We start from the raw sequence: 18,158 nt of genomic DNA, 5'->3' as shown, positions 1-18,158 counted from the left end.
GGGCTCGCAGGCGCCCGCGAGACAGCCGGCAAACCGGTCTGGGCGGCGGCCTGAGCTCCACTGTGGGGTTGGCATTTATGGTGTTGATCGAGCGCCTGCCTGCTCTGTGCCAGAGCTGAGATCGCGTCCCCCGGATCGCGCTGCAGCGAGCGAATCGAGTCACGGTAGCAATTACAGTGCCGGGGATGCGGGGAGGTGTCGGGCTCCAGCATCATTAACGGTGATCAAGCAGTCGAGTACTGAATCATCCTTCCTGCCTCCGGCTCTGGGCAGCCGGATTGGGCTCGGCATCCGCATGGCAGCAGGCGCGTCCTGCCCTCGAGGAGTTCGCGGTCAGGATGGAGATGGACCGGGACCCAACTAAATATCATCTCGAAGGAAGAGTGCTATAAGGGGGTTGGCGGCGGGAGGTGGGGGCGGACGGGGAGGGAGCAAAGCCCTAGTAGCCCCCAGGGACCAGTTCCCTAAATGCCTCCAGGGGGGGTTATACCACACAAGTGTGTAGCTGCTGGAGGGCTGGAAGCATCCCTGGGTCCCAGCCTGGGGCTGAACTCAGTGGACGCTTGCAGGCTGGGACACTGGAAATGCTACCTCCTCTGGAAGCCTTCCTTGTGCGCTCTCCTCTGCGTGTGTCCCGTGGTCCTGCCCAGAGTCTGGCCAGCGGTGGATGGGATGGAATCCACTGGCGCAGGTTCTGAGGAAAGAGATCTGTATGGGTTGGAGTAACAGGAACTGTTATTGAGAGTCTACCTTGTGTAGACGTACGTTTGTTACCTCATCTAAGCCTCAGGGTCTAAGCCATCTGAAGCCTAAACAGGTTACAGTGACCTGAACAAAGTACCCGAGTTGATTAACCGCGGAGCTGGCATTTGAATCCATATCCTAAAAGTTCCCGTAACAGATAAGCCCTTTTAGTGACTATGTCTTGCTTTTATTTTCCTGTTTTTATATTTTTCTCTTTTGTCCTCCGGCATGTGAACCATCTTGCTATGTGTGGGCCATTTCCTGCTCTGTGAAGCATATATGCCTTTAAACAGCAGAATCATCCCCAAAGAGGACATGCTCCCAACATAAAAACACGCAAGCACTATGATGCAAGCAGAGCTTCCAGATCACCCTCTCTGGCAAGTGTTCACCAGGCCGGGGCAGCCCTGTTTAAGATGTTATTCCCTTTCTTCCTCTTTGGCCAAGCAAAAATGCTTGACTTCTCATTAGTTAAATGTGTGCGTCATACAATTGAACTGGAATGTGGGTGAGCACAAGATTGTGAAAGCCCCATCAGGGACGTTTAGGCCAACTTGGGTTGGGTCACGGACGCTCCCTGAGGAGGGGCGTTTATGCTGGGTCTAAGGGTGTGAGCAGAGTTAGCCAGGTGAGGAGAGATGGAAAGGCAGGCAGAGAGATGAGAAACAGCATGGTGGGCTTGGGTAAATGTCAAGAGAACAAGACGTGAGAGGTGAGCCTGGAGGGGTAGGCAGGATCCAGGTCAGGTTTGGACAGCGTGGCACTTGTTTCTGCATCCTGATGACAGGAATGTAAACTAGGTCAGCTGGGAATACCCCAAAGGACCCATCAAAGGGTTTTAGCCTTGGGCAGGAGTACTAGGGAATGAGGTTTCCACCTAGATGCTTTCTAACCCAAGCCACACATTAAATAACGAGTCAGTGAGTGCCCAAAGATAGGAAATTAAACTGACACTACTTCGCTCAAGATGCTTCTGGTTTTCAAAAGATTAGAATTCAATAAATTCTTTGAACTTTTCATTGCCCTTACATTAAATGACATCATGGTACTATAAAGAGCTAGAATTGGAAGGAAAAGTGTGCCTGTTACACGCAGAAAAAGAGGAGGAGGAAAAGGAGAAGGAGGAGGAAAAAGAAAAAGTAAAGCATTGTTCTGTTTGAAGGACCCTCTGTGGCTATGAATTGGATCCAACTACGTGTCTGTGATCTGGAAGGGATGGAACAGCAAGATCTAGAAGTCGTTCCTGGAATGCTGCTTTCTGCCCTTTTTCATATCCGTTGTTTCTTATTTTCATGTTCTAATTGGTTCTAGCTCAGACCCCTGAAACTGAAAAGACAGACATAAAAATACCAAGCTGTGTATGTGCAGAGGTAGCGCTCGAACTTTCATGTCAGGAAGGAAGACCATCACGGGACATCGGAAGCTGAAGATAATCTCGTTCTACCCTTGCTGCTGTAGGACGGAAGAGAAACTGAGCCTTAAAGAAGTGAAGTGCTTGTCCGAAGTGGCACAGCTAGTTAGCAGCAGAGGCAGAATGGGGCCCTGAGCCCCCAGCCCCAGCCCCGTGCCTTGCTCCACAGCTAGGGCCGGCACTCGGTGGGGAGGTGTGTTTGGCACCCACCCCGCCCTAGCACCAGAATGAAAGACTCTTGCACACCTGCACGCATCCTGAGACTGTCCTACTCCAGACTTCTTCTCATGCAAGGAAAATAAGCACCATTTGTTTAAGCCACTCTAGTTAGAGTTGTCTGTTACTTGCAGCCCGGTGCATCCCTAACCGAGGCCATGAAATAGAGCGTCAGATCCTTGGACCCCTGTGCCTGTGTTCTTTGCACCACGTCTAGTGCGGACGTGGGTGGAAGGCATTGGCCTGGCCACCATACCACGACACTCACAAGCACAACTGCCCCGCCAGAGCGTGTGGGAACTCCTGGGACCCAGGAGCCATTCCTCAGTGTGTGTGTGCGCGTGTATGTGTGCACACGCGCACGCGCACAAGCACTATGTAATAGCAGAGAGCTGCACACGAAAAATCAACGAAGCCACAGAGACCGAGAAGAGGAGTGTGATAACTGTGCTCTCCCCGACTCCCCAGCATCCTTGCTTTTCACCGCCTGACGTCATAGTACATTTACTGAGCTCCAGCTGTGGCCCTGGCACTGACTTTCCCCAGGCACCTGTGCTAAGGCCACTCGCTGTCCAACAGCCCTGCGAGGGCCGTCAGCTGTGGCTGGGCGGGGCCTGCCATTATCCCGACATCGCCAGGAGCGAGAGGAGAGCCAGGACCGGGCTCCAAAGCTGTGCCCTGCCCTCCAAATGTCTACAGGCGACCGGTCCCTTTCGTTCTGGCCTCTTGATCTTAGCTCGGCGGACGGCCCGGTTAGAAACTCAGCACAGATCTGTCAGCGAGTTTGCCCCTCCTGCCTGCCACAGTATCGCATCCTTTCAGGATAGCTATGCGTGGACCGCTTCTGAGATGGATCACAGACTTCCCAGCCTTCCTAAACACACTATTCTGAAAAAGTCAGCTTTTCTCGAGGATTCAGTTAGCCTTTCGTCAGGTTGAACTGCAGCATTGGGATGGCCTCGGGGGATAAGGAGATAGAATGGGGCCATTTGCCTCTGCACTAATGGCCCCGGGCTATTGAAATGTCCTGTTCTCTGATCTGCTGGAGATTATAGTTCCAGATCTCGATGGATGTGTGTACAGCCTCCTGATGAGTGTCACCACTGGATCCTGACCGCGTAGCTCTCCGTAGCAGGCCCTCACCCCGCCACTCTGCTCTGGGCTGAGAAAGCCCACGGTTTTGAACTGTATCCAAAGTTCACGGAGATGACGGACATGATCCAGAGGGAAGGGCTCGGGAATCTGAACCCTGGATGTGAATCCTGACTAGGACTCTGAATGCTGGGTGACGTTGGACAAATCACTCTGCCCGCTTTGTCCTGGTCACCCTCACCCCACCTACAGATCCACCCAGCCACAAACCGCGGCCTTTCTCACAGTCTAAAACAAGGGGACCCTCGACGTGACTGATTTATCTTCAGGGCTGGAAGGAGCCTCCGAGTTCGTTCATGTGGTTAACCCCTCAGCCTGCGGGGAGGAAGCTGAAGCCTGGGGACCTGCGGGCGGGGACAGAGGTGCTGGAGAGGCACCTGCACCTCTTGACACTGCTTAGAAGGCTCGTTCTGGTTGGGGGAAGGGGCACCGGCGGGGTCCAGCAGCCCGCATCAACAGAAGGGGTGTGCAGGTGGCGGAGGGCTGAGGATTCCGCGGTTTCCCGCCAGGACCGTGCGTGGCATCCCCACGGGACCACACATCTGCATTCTCGCTGGTCTCCCCATATCAGTTTCCTATGGCCCCTGTGATGAATGACCATGGACTGTGTGTCAGTCTGGCGGCCAGAAGACCAAAATCGAGGTGGGGGCCGGGCCACACTCCCTTGGGGGGCTCCGGGGGAGGGTCTGCCCCTGGCCTCTTCCAGACTCTGGGGCTGCCAGAGTTCCCTGCTTCGTGGACGCACCATGTCAACATCTAATCACGTCGCCATCCCCTCTTCCGTCTGGGTGTCTAACCTCCCTCCACCTTTCCCCTATGAGGACACTAGTGATGGCATTTGGGGCCCACTCAGGTCATCTAGGATGACCTCCCCATTCTACGATCCTTAACATGACGACATCTGCAAGACCTTCACCATGGAAGGTAACACTCACGGGTCCCAGGGACCGGGACCTGGTATCTTAGGGGCCATTACTCAGCCTCCGACACTTGGGCTTGGTGGGTGGGACTAACCATCTTGTCCGAAGTCACCAACTTGAAGTGATGAGATGACCAAGAAAGTGTGGCTAATACATGTGGGCAATTTATATCGGCCATTTTGGGGGTTTCGGAAGAAAGGAGGATAATTCCTCACTTGCTGGTAATGGATTAATTTTACCTAAAGTCAGTGCACTTTGGCATAATTAATGGCTGACCCACCACTTTTCTGTCCCTCGCTATGGATCCACGTGGGATGCTGACACCCCACCCTGTCCCTGGCTGGCCAAGTGGCCTTGCCTAAGACCCTTCTGCTCTCCCAGCGTTTCCGTTTCCACATGTGCCAATCACAATGATTCAGATGGTTCATCATATTCCCCAGCGCACGTCGGCTGGGAAAGCAGTTATCACTATTGCATTTGGAAAGATTTGCTGCCAGCATAATTCCAGGTCAAAGACAAGGGCAGAATTGAAAGAGCAAAACCCTCAGAGGACTAGCCTTTCATCCTGATACATCCCTGAGCTCACATGGAGCTGGACACGGCGAGGCGACCAGCCGTGTCCACCAGCTGTCAGAACGAGATTCTGCTCCAACAGTTGCAACCTCAGACATGAGCTGTCTAGGGCTGGCCTTCTGAGTCAGCTCTGAGTCCCACCTACACGCCCTCCCCGTGGGGCTGGCGGTCTCAAAGCCTCCTTTCACAAAGAGGGCAGGAGCGTGGATGACTCGGAGTGTGTAATGTGTCTAAGCTCGGCTGAATAATTAATGCACTCGAATGAAATAAGCAGGGGCTGGTTGCTGCAGCCAGGGAAGCCCAGAGAGTTTCTGTTAAAACCAGTTCTAGACCTAAATCAGGCAAATGCGCATGTGAACAACACAATCCCCCACTTCCTGAAACTCCCTAAGAACAGACACCTACACACAACTACACATACACGGAGAATTTAAAGGCCAAAGAAATCAAGAAGAAAAATGTAGAATTGAATGATAATGAACATTTTACACATCAAAACTTGTGAGATTCAATGAAAGCAGTATTTAGAGACAGCGTTATAGTCTTACATGTTTGAATAAGAAAAAAGAAGGGCTAAAAATTAATGAGCTATGTGTTAATATCACGTAGTTAGAACACAGTACACCCAAAGAAAGTAAAAAGGACAAAATGAAAGCAGAAATGAATGAAATAGAACAAAGATAAAATGAGATCAACAAAGCCAAGTAGTTATTGTAAAAAACTAGTTAAAAAAGGCAAAACTCCAGCCCAGCTAGCTGAGAATGCAGGCGAGAAAACACGAGTAAAGCTTAGAAAATATAAAGGAAGATATGACTACAGATGTTTCAGAGACGTAAAAGATAAGGGAATACTATCAACAAATTTGTGGCAATAATTTTGAAAGCTTATACAAAACCAATTAAATTCTAGAAAACTATAACATAACTACACAAGAAGAAATAGAAAATGAATAGCTCTGTAACTCTTAAAGGAATTGAAACGTTTTACAAGTGGGTTCTACCAGATTGTCAAAGAATACATTTCAATTTTATACAAACTCTTTCCGACAAGAAGAAAGGCTGAAAATCCCCGACCTAAGCAAGCACTTTGAGAAGCTTGAAAAGGAAGAGTAAACTATACCCAAAGAAGGTAGGTAGAAGAAAGGAAATGATAAAGAGGAGAAATTAATGCAACAAACCATAGCAAAGAAAACTCAGAAGCAGACCCGCACGTGCATGGATACCTGGTTTGCAACAAAGGGAACACAGCAGAGCAGTGGGGGGAAAAGTCTCTTAAATAAATGATTCTGAATGATTGGATAATCCCAGAGGAAAACAGAAAGAGACTTGATCCCTACTTCATACCATACACAAAAATTAATTGTAGATCTAAATATGAAAGACAAAATATAAAGCTTGTAGAACATAAAGAACATATTTAGGGTAGGGAAAATTTATTAAATTGGTATAAGAATAACCCTAAAGGAAAAGATTGGTAAATTCGATTACAGTAAAATTAAGAACTTCTTTCACCAAAAGATATCATTCAAAGAGTAAACAAACAAAAACAAGCAAATATCCTGGATATCTGTAATGCATGTAATTGACAAAGGCACATGTACAGAATATAGAAAGAACGTCTATAAATCTTTAAGAAAAAGCCAAATAACTCAGTAGAAAAATAGGCAAGATACTTGAAAAAGTACTTCGCAAATAGGCTGGCAAGTAGCCAGTAAACATAACGTAAAATGCTTAGCTTTGTCAGGCACCAGGAAAATACAAATTAAATCCCTATTAACTACATTAAAGATACAGAGAAAAGACGTTACAAACTTGGAGAAGATACTTTCAAGTACATAATAACAAAAGATTTGTATCTTGAATATATAAGGAATTCCTGTAAGACACTAAGAAATAGCACAGGACAGCACAAAATAATAATCCATTGTATGTATACACTGTTTTATTGATCCACTCACCAGTTGATAGACAGCCACTTTTCGACTATTATGAATAATGCTGCTGTAGTATGGACATATGTTTCCATTTCTCTCAAGTACATTCCTAGGGAGTGAAATCGCTCGAGCGTATGGTAACTCTACACTACACTAGTCCTCTGAGGAATCGCAAGCCTGTTTTCCAAAGTCACGTGCCCACCATCAGTGGACATGCACGAGGGTTCCGATACCTCCGTGTCCTCACCGACGTATGTCATTATCCGCATATTTTACAGTCATCTGTTTTCGTGTCCTGGGGCTGCCATAACAAACTCCCACAAATTGGATGGTTTAAACAACGGAAATTCATTTTCTCACAGTTCTGAAGGCCAGAGGTCTGAAATCAAGGTGTCAGCAGGGCTGTGCTTCCTCTTGAAGGTTCTTGTGGTGAGTCTGTTCCTGGTCTCTTCCAGCCTCTGGTGGCTGTCGGCTTGTGACTGCATTATTCTCATTTCTGCTTCTGTCTTCACATGTCCTTCCTCTGTGTCTCTCTCAAAAATCCCTTGCCTCTTTCTTAAAAGAGTACACATGATTGCATGTAGGATCCACTCAAGATCATGCAGGATAAGCTCATCCTCTCCTTTGTAACTTAATCGCTTTTTTTTTTTTGGCCATATAAGGTAACACTCACAGGTTCCAGAGATTAGATGGCGTTACCTTGTGGGGTGCCATCATCGGCCTATCGCAGCATCCTAGTGGGTATGAAGTTGTCTCTCATTGCGGTTTTGATGTGAATTTTCCTGATGGCTAATGGTCATCTCGAGCATCTTTTCATGTGCTTGTCAGCCACTTGTATATTTTCTTTGGAAAAAAATGTCTATACAGATCCTTCGCCCAATTTTTAATGGGGTGATCTGTCTTTTTATTACTGCGTTGTACGAGCTCCTTGTAGAGCAGTGACATCAGGGAAGACGATGAAGTAGGAGGCTCCAGGACTCTCTTCTCCCACCCACACAGCAGTTGCGAGGGCAAAATGTGTTTAATGTAACTACGTCGGAACCATGTTGGAGGCTTTGCGTTTCCAGGGGAGGCTTGGATGGTAAGCCCCAGTTAATTCCAGTTGATTCCATCTCCTAGCGTGGTAGCGCGTACCCCACTCCCCAGGTCCCTCAGCCCTGTGGCAGGAAGCAGTCCCTGCAGTGGTTCGTGGGAGTTGGGTGGACAATAAGGATTTTGTTCTGCAACTATCAGGTGTCTGTGTACTGATTGCTGATCGCTGCTTCTGGTCACAGACTCGAGGACATAAAGGCGGGCCATCATCAGTGCACACCCCCACCAGCTGAAGCGGCTTCCAGGGACACTAAAAAGACAGAGCCTGTATTTTTGTTTTATTTTGACCCTTCGTTTTTCACTTTTCTCCTTTTGGGAGCCAGACAGTTAAGGAAGAAGACATTCAAAAGCAACCACATATACTGGGAGGTTAGAAAGCCACTGCGCATGCCCATGGAAAGACAGTCTCAGAAAAGACCTTAAGTTTACACCTCATGATGATTCCCAGCACAACAAAATTTTTTTAAAAAAGAAAACCCTGGGGGTTTTGAGAGAATCTGATTTCCAGAGTTACGACATATAAAACTCAAATATCCAGTTTTCAACAACAAAATAAATCACAAGGCATTTAGAAAGATACAGGAAAGTCTGGCTCATTCAAAGGAAGATGTAAGTTGATAGAAACTTTATCGAAGAGCAAGCACATAGTGTACTAGAAAAGACTTTAAAACAACTGTCTTAAACATATTCAAAAAGCTGAAAGAAGACATGGACAGAGTCAAGAAATGATATTTGAATAAAATGGAAATACCAACAAAGAGATAGACAGCATAAAAAGGAACTAAAAGGAAATTCAGGATCTGAAAAATACAATAACTGAAATGAAGAATTCCCTTGAGAGATTCAAAAGTAAATCTGAGCAGGCAGAAGAAAGAACCAGCAAACTTTAAGATAGGACAATGGAAATTACTAAGTCAGGAACAGAAAGAAAAAGATCGAAGAGATGTGAACAGAGCCTAAGAGACCAACATATGCATTGTGGGTGTCCCAGAAGGAAAAGAGAGAAAAAGGGGCAAAGAGATCGAAGGAATAAAGGCTGAAAACTTCCCACCTTCGGTGACAAAGACATGAATGGAAAAACTCAGGAAGACTCATAAGACACATTTTAATTGAAATTTCAAAACACAAAAACAAAGAGAATCTTGAAAGCAGTGAGAGGAAAGTGACTTATCGCATACAGGAACTTTTTTTTTTTTTCTTTTTTTGGTCTCCAGTAAGATTATCAGCAAATTCTCATTAGAAACCTTGAAGGCCAGAAGAAGGTAGTGGGTTGATCCATTCAAAGTTCTGAAAGAAAGAAGAAGAAGAAAAAAAAAACCCTGTCAATAATTCTATATCTGGGGAGAATGTTCTTCAGAAATGAGAAATTAAGACATTCTTAGATAAACAAAACCTGAGTGTTCATGACCCCTAAACCAGCCCTACGAGAAATGCAAAAAGGGATGTTTTCAGGCTGAAATGAAAGGAAACGAGACAGTAACTTGAAGCTGTACGAAAAAAATAAAGATCTCCTGTAAAGGTAAATATACAGGCGATTATAAAAGCTAGTATTGTTAGAATTTTGCTTTGTTACTCTACTTTTTATTTTCTATATGACTTAAAAGTCTAATGAATAAAAAGTTATTATGAGCCTATGTTTCTGGACACACAATGCATAAAAATGTCATTTCTGACAGCGATAACTGAAAGGGCTGGTAACAAAGCTGGACAGGAGCAGAGTGTACTCTTGAAGTGAAGATGATATAAATTCAAATTGAAGTGTTATAACTTTAGGATGTGATCTTAAGTAACCTTAACTGTTTTGGGTAGTACATTGACATCTTAACAATATTGTCTTTCAATCCATGAACGTGATATATGTTTTCATTTATGTCTTCTTTAATTTCTTCCAGTAATATTTTGTAGCTTTCATTGTACAAGTCTTTCATCTCCGTGGTTAATTCCTAATTATTTTATTCTTTTTGATGCTATTGTAAATAGAATTGTGTTCCTTTTCTCCTTTTCAAATTATTATTAGTGCATTGTGATGTAAGCCCTGAAATTTGATTTTCTTTTTTCTAATGCAAGTGCCTGACTTAAGCTGTGATTGCTAAGGCATCCATTTCAAAGATGGCTACCTTAAACAAACACCTTGCCAGCCATGCTCTAGCTAGGCCGCCTGCCCCCACTGAGGCTCTTTTGTTTTAGAGATCTTAGTTGGTTTCAATAACTGACCATTTGGGCTACCTGTTTTATTTCTCCTCTTCCCATGCTTTAAATTCCGGGTCTTATGTTTTAAATTCACCAGTAGTGAGTGAGCCTGAGAAACCCTAGGCCCCACCCTCAACCCTAATAAAAGCAGAACCCCAGGCCTGTGTACCCACTCTCTCTACCTGCAACCTCGCTGTGTGGCTCCTGTGTGCTGTGTAATTTCCAGGATTTGTAAGCAATAAATTTCTTTTCAAAGTTTCCTGACGGTTATTGCTGGAGGGCATCTTGCAATCACAATAAGAACCCCCAGGGCCAGTCCGGCCACAGCACGCGTTATTGATAGGCTGAGACCAGCACAAAACATGTATAGAAATGCAACTGATTTTTGTGTGTTGACTTTTTACCTTGCTTCTTTGCTGAATTCATTTATTACCTCTAAGAGGTTTTGTTTTAGTGGAATCTTTAGGGTCTTTCTACATATAAAAGCAGGTCATATGTAAACAGTTTTACTTCTTCCTAATTTTTAGATCTTTTTATTTCTTTTACTTGTCTAATTGCTCTGGCTAAAACTATCAGTACTATGATGAATGAAAGTGATGAAAGCAGACATCCTTGCCTGGTTCATGACCTTAGAGAAAAAACTTTTGGTCTTTCACCATCGAGTATGATGCTCCCTGTAGATTTTTCACATATATGGTATTTATTATGTCAAGGAGGTTGCCTTCTATTGTTATGTTGTTGCATGTTTTCATTATGAAAAAGTGTTGAGGTGTGTCAAATGCTTTTTCTTCATTAATCAAGATGTATTATGGAGTTTTTTCCTTCATTCTTGTAATCTGGTGTATTACGTTGACCGAATTTTTTATGTGGAGCCATCATTTTATTCCAGGAGTAAATCTCACCTTGTCGTGATGTGTAATCCTTTTAATACGCTTCCGAACAGGTCCGCTGGCATTTCACTGGGGACTTCAGCATCACTGTTCATGAAGGATATCGGTCTGCTGTGTCCTTGCATATCTTTTTCTGGCTTTGGTGTCTGGATTATGGGTTACGCTGGCCTCACGGACTGAGTTAGGAACTGTTTCCTCCTCTTCAATTTTTGGAAAAAACGTGACGAGGATTTTATTAGTTCTTTAAATGTTTGGGAGAATTCACCAGTGAAGCCATCAGGTCCAGGGCTTTTACCGTCTGGTGGTTTTTGATTTCTCATTCAACTGCCTTACTAGTTATAGGCCCTGTTCAGATTTTGCATTTCTTGGTGATTTTTAATCTTCATAGGTTTTGTGTTTCTAGGAATTTGTTTCATCTAGGTTATCCAGTTTGTTGGTGTACAATTGTGCGTACTGCTCATAATTCTTTTTTTTCTGTAGAATCAGTATGATCTCATTTTTATTTCTGATTTTAGTAATTAGAATCTTCTTTTCTTAGCCCACCCAGCTAAAGAGTTGCTAGTTTTACTCATCTTTTCAAAGAAACAACTTTTGGTTTCATTGATTTTTCTCTATATTTTTCTATTCTCTATTTCACTTATCTCTGCTCTAGTCCTTATTATTTATGTTTGCTAACTTTGGGTTTAGTTTGTTCTTGTTCTAGTTCCTTAAATAGTAAAGTTCACTTCTTGACTCAAAAAGAAAAAAATTAATGTAAGCATGTATAGCTATAAATTTCCTTCTTAGCACTGCTTTCGTTGTGTCCCATAATTCTGGTGTGTCGTGTTTTATTTTCATTCATCTTTAAGTGTTTTCTATTTCCCTTGGATTTCTTCTTTGCTCCAGTAAGAGGATTTTGTTTAATTTCCAAAATTTTTTTTCTAGTTTTATTTCTGTTGATTTCTAACTTCATCCCATTGTGGTCAGAGAAGATACTTTGCATGACATTTTAAAAAAATACACTGAGCTTTAATTTGTGCCTTAACATATGGTCTATCCTAGATAATGTCCCATGTGCATGTGAGAATGTGCATGCTCTTACTGGGTAGAGTTTTGTATATGTCTGTTAGAGCTAGTGGATTTATTGTACTGTTTAAGTCTTCTCTTTCCTCATCTAGCTTCCGTCTGTTTGCTCTATCCATTATTGAGGGTGAGGTATTAAGTCTCCAACTACTATCGTGGAACTATCTATGTCTCCTTCCAATTCCATCAGTTTTTCCTTCATGTATTTTGCTGGTCTGTTAATGTGTGTAAATGTTTACAATTGTATTATCTTCTTGCTGCACTGAACTTTTTAACATATAATGTTGTCTCTTGTAATCTTTTTTGATTTAAAATCTATTTTGTCTGATACTAGTATAGTCACCCATGTATGATCTCTGCTGGTTACTTTTTGCATGGAATATTTTTCCATTCTTTCACTTTTAATCTTTTTGTGTTTGGATCTCAAAGGAAGTCTCCTGCAGACAGAATGTGGTTTATCATGTGTTTTGATCCATTTGATCGGTCTTTTGATTGGAGAGTTTAATCCATTTACATTTAAAGTAATCATTGGTAAGGAGGGACTTAATTGTGTTATCGTGGTTTTTTTATATGCCCTATAGCTTTTCTGTCCTTTGAACCCTGCATTACTGTTGTCTGTTGTGTTTAGTTGATTTGTTTAAAATTTAAATATTAAACACTTAAATGTTTAAATTCTTTTCTCATTTCTTTTTTCATACATCCTATAGTTATTTCTTGTGGTTACCATTGGAATTACATTTAACATCCTAAAGTTATAAACACTCTACTTTGAATTTATATCAGCTTAACTTCACTAATATAAAAAAACTCTGTTCCTTTACAGCTCTGTCCTCGGCCCTATCAGTGGTTGATGTTACATCTGTACACAGTGTAGTGCTCCAAAACATAAACTAAAAGTTTTAAATGCACAATTTTAAGAGTAAAATTGTGTAAGAAACAAAGAGTTACAAACCATTATTAAAATACTACTAGCTTTTACAATTTCCCATGTATTTACCTTGATTGAGATCTCTACTTCTTCTGATGGCTTTGAGTGACTGTCTTGGCGTCCTTTCCCTCTGCAGGACTCCCTTGAGCATTTCTCACAGGGCAGGTCTAGTGGTAACAAAGCTCAGCTTTTGTTTATCTGGGAATGTCTTAATCCCTCCCTCTTTTGAAGGACAGTTTTGACAATACAGCATTCTTGGTTGTTTTTTAATTTCAGCACTTTGAACGTGTCAATCCACGGCCTTCTGGCCTCCAAGGTTTCTGATGAGAAATCTGCTGACATTATTGGACACGCACACAAAATCTCTGCATGTAATGAGTCAATTCTCTCTTGCTTTCAAGATCCTGTCTTTCAAAAGTTTGATTACAATGTGTCTTAGTAGGAGTCTCTGAGTTGATCTTGAAGTTTGTTGAGCCTCATGTCTTTCATTTTGGGTTTTCGGCCAATGTTTTCTTTCAAATATTCTCTCTGCCCTCCGCCTTCTCGTTTTGAGACTCCCGCCATGTGTATGTTGGCCCTTTTTATGGTGTCCTACAGGTCACTTAGGCTCTGTTCATTTTTCTTCCTAGTTTTATTTGTTCTTTCCATTCTTCAGACTCAGTAATTTTCATTCCCTATCTTTAAGTTCACAGATTCTTCTGCCTTTGAATACCTCTAGTGAAATTTTCATTTGTCATTGCACTTTTTAGCTCCAGAATTTTTCATTTTGGGTTTTGTCTTTATTCATATTTCCATTTTGTTCAGACAGCTTTTTCCTTTCTCTCCATCTTCCGTTAGTTCTTTGAGCATCTTTAAGATGGTTGTTTCAAAGTCTTTGTCTACGAGATCTGCTATCAGATCTTTTTCAGGAAGTTTCTATTTTTTTTTCTCTTGAATGGGCCATACTTTCCTGTCACTTTGTTTGCCTTGTGATTTAAGTTGTTGTACACTGGACAACTGAATCTAATAATGTGTTAACTCTAGAAATTAGACTCTCCCTCTTCCCCAGTGTGGAGAGCGGGTTGTAATCTGACAAGGTCCTTGCAACCTGCGAGGGCGACCAAGGGTGACCTTGCCTCAGCAAACTCCTGAGAACGAGAAAGCATAAACATAGCTGCAGGCGGGCAAAGCAGCTGAAGGCCATGAGAAGATGTGGCTTGGGAAAAGCAGAAGAAACAGTGTTGTCATGACTAAGGAAAACTGCTTATGCCAATTATGACGTTCTTATATAAAAACAGCTTGCAAAACTAAAACTGCGCTGTTGTCCACCATCAGTGGGCAGTGGACCTCCTGATTCCCACTCTTTCTCTTCTTCATCTCCTACTGTTCCCACTCAGGTTTATTTTCCAGGGCCGCTCTGGACGTGGCAGGATTTACCACTTGCCGGACACAGCACCCCAGGGCTTTACGTTTATTAATTTTATGGGATGTCTCTGTGCCAAGGGTCAGCTTGAGGTGTAACGTAAGGTCTTCTCCAAGCCTTTCTTGGGCACGTGCGGTCAGTTTCTCATTTTCCTGGTATATGCAGCTTCTTTGAATGTCGTCTTTAATGTCTGACTCCCAAAAGGTGGAAATGAGAAAGAAGGGGCAGGGGAAGGGCGCCATCTTTTCATACCTAGTCACTTCGGCCGAGAAGTTGGGGCTTGCAACTATGGGAAGAGGTGCGCCCATGGCTTCCCTCCTCCTTACCTAGTTACCAGAAGTAGTGACGTCGGCGGAAAGCTTAGGTCCTTGATATTTGGAGGACAGGGTCTTTTGGGCCCACTCTAGCTCCTGAAAACTGTTAAGCATGTTGCTCCAGGAATATGTGCACGAAGACTCGCCACGCGCCTGGGGCTGGAGGATGGGTAGCTACCAAGGTGCTAGAATCTGAGGATAACCCAAACTGCCATGTACTGTCTAAGCCTTCTCCTGGGAGGGGAAAGCCTTCTGCAGACTCCAGTTCCAAAAGCCAAGTCAGACAGATTCTGCCTGTGTAGATTCCTGGTGCTTCTTACTCTTGCCATCTTCCCCAAATCCTGTTTAGCTTTACCCCTTTACTGATGTTTTCATGTAATTTTGGGAGGGACTGGGGTCTGTTTCCGTTTAACCCACAACCTTTGCTAGAAATCACGGTTTACACCAAATTTCTATGTATTTTAATATACACCTAGACATTCCTGATTCTTTTTCATTGCTTTTAAGAAATCCATTTCTATACTTAAAACAGAGGTATTTAATGTTAATGTATCTGATGAGTACCTGAGAAGCTAGGAGGAATCTAAAGCTGTTTTTCTTTTCCTTTCTAATGGTTTGTCCTTATGTTTGGTAACTTTCTACTGTAAATTCCTATTTTGTTGAATTTTATCTGTTGGACTGAGCAGGGGACATGGAGAGAGGGAGGCTTGCCTCTGCTGAGAGCCAGGGCTGTCACCAACTTCGGCCTGCTTCAGACTCCCAGGTCCCCAGCTTGCTGTGGGAGCCCTTGGCTCCCCCGCTGCCACCTCACGGAAGGTTCGAGGCTTAGTCTCCACACCTGGGTGCTGACTCAGGCGTTCAGCCTCGGGCACCCCACCTTTCCTGTTTGCTTGCACTGTGCAGGTTCTCTATTCCAGTTAAAGTTCCTGTTTCTCTACTCACCTTTGACTTTTCCCTGTTTTCGGTAACTAGAGCAACACATTAAAATTGTATTTGAGTAAATTTTTGCGGAAACAAATTGGCGTTTTTGGTGGTTGGGGCCTTCAAAGCAAGAAGTCCAACACGTGCCTGAAACAGAGTCTGCAGTATTTAGTTTAACCCAATCTGCTGTCTTAATCTTTAAAATATATTAAACTTACTGCGGTGACATTGGTTAATGAAATTAACCAATTTCATTATATAGGTTTCGAGTGTACAATATATGTGAATATTGCATTACCATCCAAATTCAAATGTCACCACACATTTGACCCTTTACACTCTTTTCTGCCCCCACCCCCTTTTCCTCTGCGAACCACCATACTGTTGTCTGAGTTTTTGTTGCTGTGTTTTAATATCTCACCGATCATTTCTTTTTTAAATAAGGGTTTGTCCTGCTTACACTTGGTTTTAGTCCTCTATTGTTGTTCATTTTTGAGGTTTCCTTTTCCTTTTTCCTTTTCTAAGTCTGGCGACATTTCTATTTCCTCTTTCCTCGTGTGTCATAAGCACTAGCTTTTAACTCCACTACTAACTTCCTATTCCCTTTGGTCGTAATTTAACCCTATTAACTGGGCAGAACTGAACTGGGGAGGGCCGAGTTTGGAGGCTCTCCGGTTTGGGTGGGTGTCCAGGTTCCACACTGAACCGGGGCTGGCTAGGATGCCATCCTCGATGTACTTGCCAAGATAAAGAAAAACAGTCATGGAGATAAGAGACTGACAAGTGGAGAGGGTGAAGGGCTCAGTGGGAGCACAGCGGGTGGGAAGAAGGGTCAGCAGGGAAAAGAGCCAAGCAAATAAAGGCAGTCTGGCTTGTAAAGGGACAAGTTATGACTTCATGAAAAAAAAAAAATTGGAGAAAACCATGTTCTCTTGGTCTTCATATGGAATTATCTATGAACTGGCTAGGAGAAAGCATGCTCTAAAAATCATTCACCTCCCAACACCCCATCCACTCATGCATCCATCCACTGAATTCTCCGTCCTTCCATCCACCATTCTATTCATTCACCCGAACATCCACCACTCATGCACGGACCTACACACCCATTATCCATTCAGGCACTTGGTGATTTCCTAAGAACCTCCTGGGTGCAAGCTCAGTTCTGGGAACTTGGAATGCAGATAAATCAGATTTGTCCCTGCCCTTGCAGATGTCTGGGGGAGAAATGGAAGCTCTCTATGAGCACAGACTGCTGTTGCCTACACAGAAGTGGCTCCCCAATAGGACTTCCAGCTCTACACTCATATCCAGCTGCCTCCTGGATCCCCTCGCACCTAGATATGTCAAAGGCACCTCCAACTCATCAGGTCCTAAGCTAAACCGTCTTCTTCCCTTTTTGGTTCCCAGTGTCTTAGCCTCCCACTCAAGATTCAAATGATTCTATTCTTGCAGCTCGTAAGGCTCATCAGGTCCATGGACCTCAGCCTTGCAGATGAGGCCCTACTGCATCCTCCAACCGCACCCCCACCACCCACTGCAATCTAGAGTAGCTGTCGTTTCCATGTTGTTTCACTTCACCCCACCTCACCCCCACAAATTCCTATTTAACCTTTAAGAAGCTGCCCTCCAAGTCTCCAATAATTTCCTCCCTCTAGAGTGCCGCCCTTCTGCCCTGTGTCTGCTTTGGTCTGGGAGTTCCTGTAGGGTGGAGACAAAGTCAGAGCAAGACTAAGCTTACCTATAGACCGGTGCAGACCGGGGGCTCAAAGGACCTGGTGTGGGGCATGAGCAGATCATCCCTTGCTCACTGGGTCTATCTGGAGATGGTTTAGATGGCTCCAACCCTCTCAGCTACAGCTTCACCCAAGGCCAAGTTAGGGGGGACTTGAGATGCCATCCCACGATTTCTGTCCACCATCTAAACACCCTAAGTATTAGTTCTTTGTGGTAGAACAGGGGAACAAAGTGTTAGCTTAGGCGAGAGCCACAGGGTCCAGGCCCCCATGTGGCTATATTACAGAACCTTGGGCTAGAGTCCAGTGCCCTCATTCTCTGGCCTTGTTCCCCCATTTCGTGTTACCTAGTACCTGTGCCACCAACCCCTGTGGAAGCATCCTTTTCCTGTTACGACTATGGGGGCAGACACAGCCCAGCCTTACCCACTGGTCTTGCATCCCTCAGTCCTCACCCTGGGCTAGGGATGAAATGTCTCCAGTATCAGCTCAGGGCTGTCCCATGGGGATAGTGACGAATTTCTCAGCTAACTCAACCTGCTGGATAGGCAACAAGCAGACCTAGCTAGTGGCAGGTGCTACTTGCAACTGTTAGGGAAGCCCAGGAGGGGCCGTGGTCTGTCCTCGGCCATTGACCTAAGCATCACTGCAGAATGAGTGCTGCCACACCAACC

This window comes from Pteropus alecto, unplaced genomic scaffold, assembly GCF_000325575.1.
Source record: "Pteropus alecto unplaced genomic scaffold, ASM32557v1 scaffold8, whole genome shotgun sequence".
Lineage (NCBI taxonomy): Eukaryota > Metazoa > Chordata > Mammalia > Chiroptera > Pteropodidae > Pteropus > Pteropus alecto.
The sequence above is the reverse complement of the archived record's forward strand: the minus strand, read 5'-3'. Positions refer to the sequence as shown.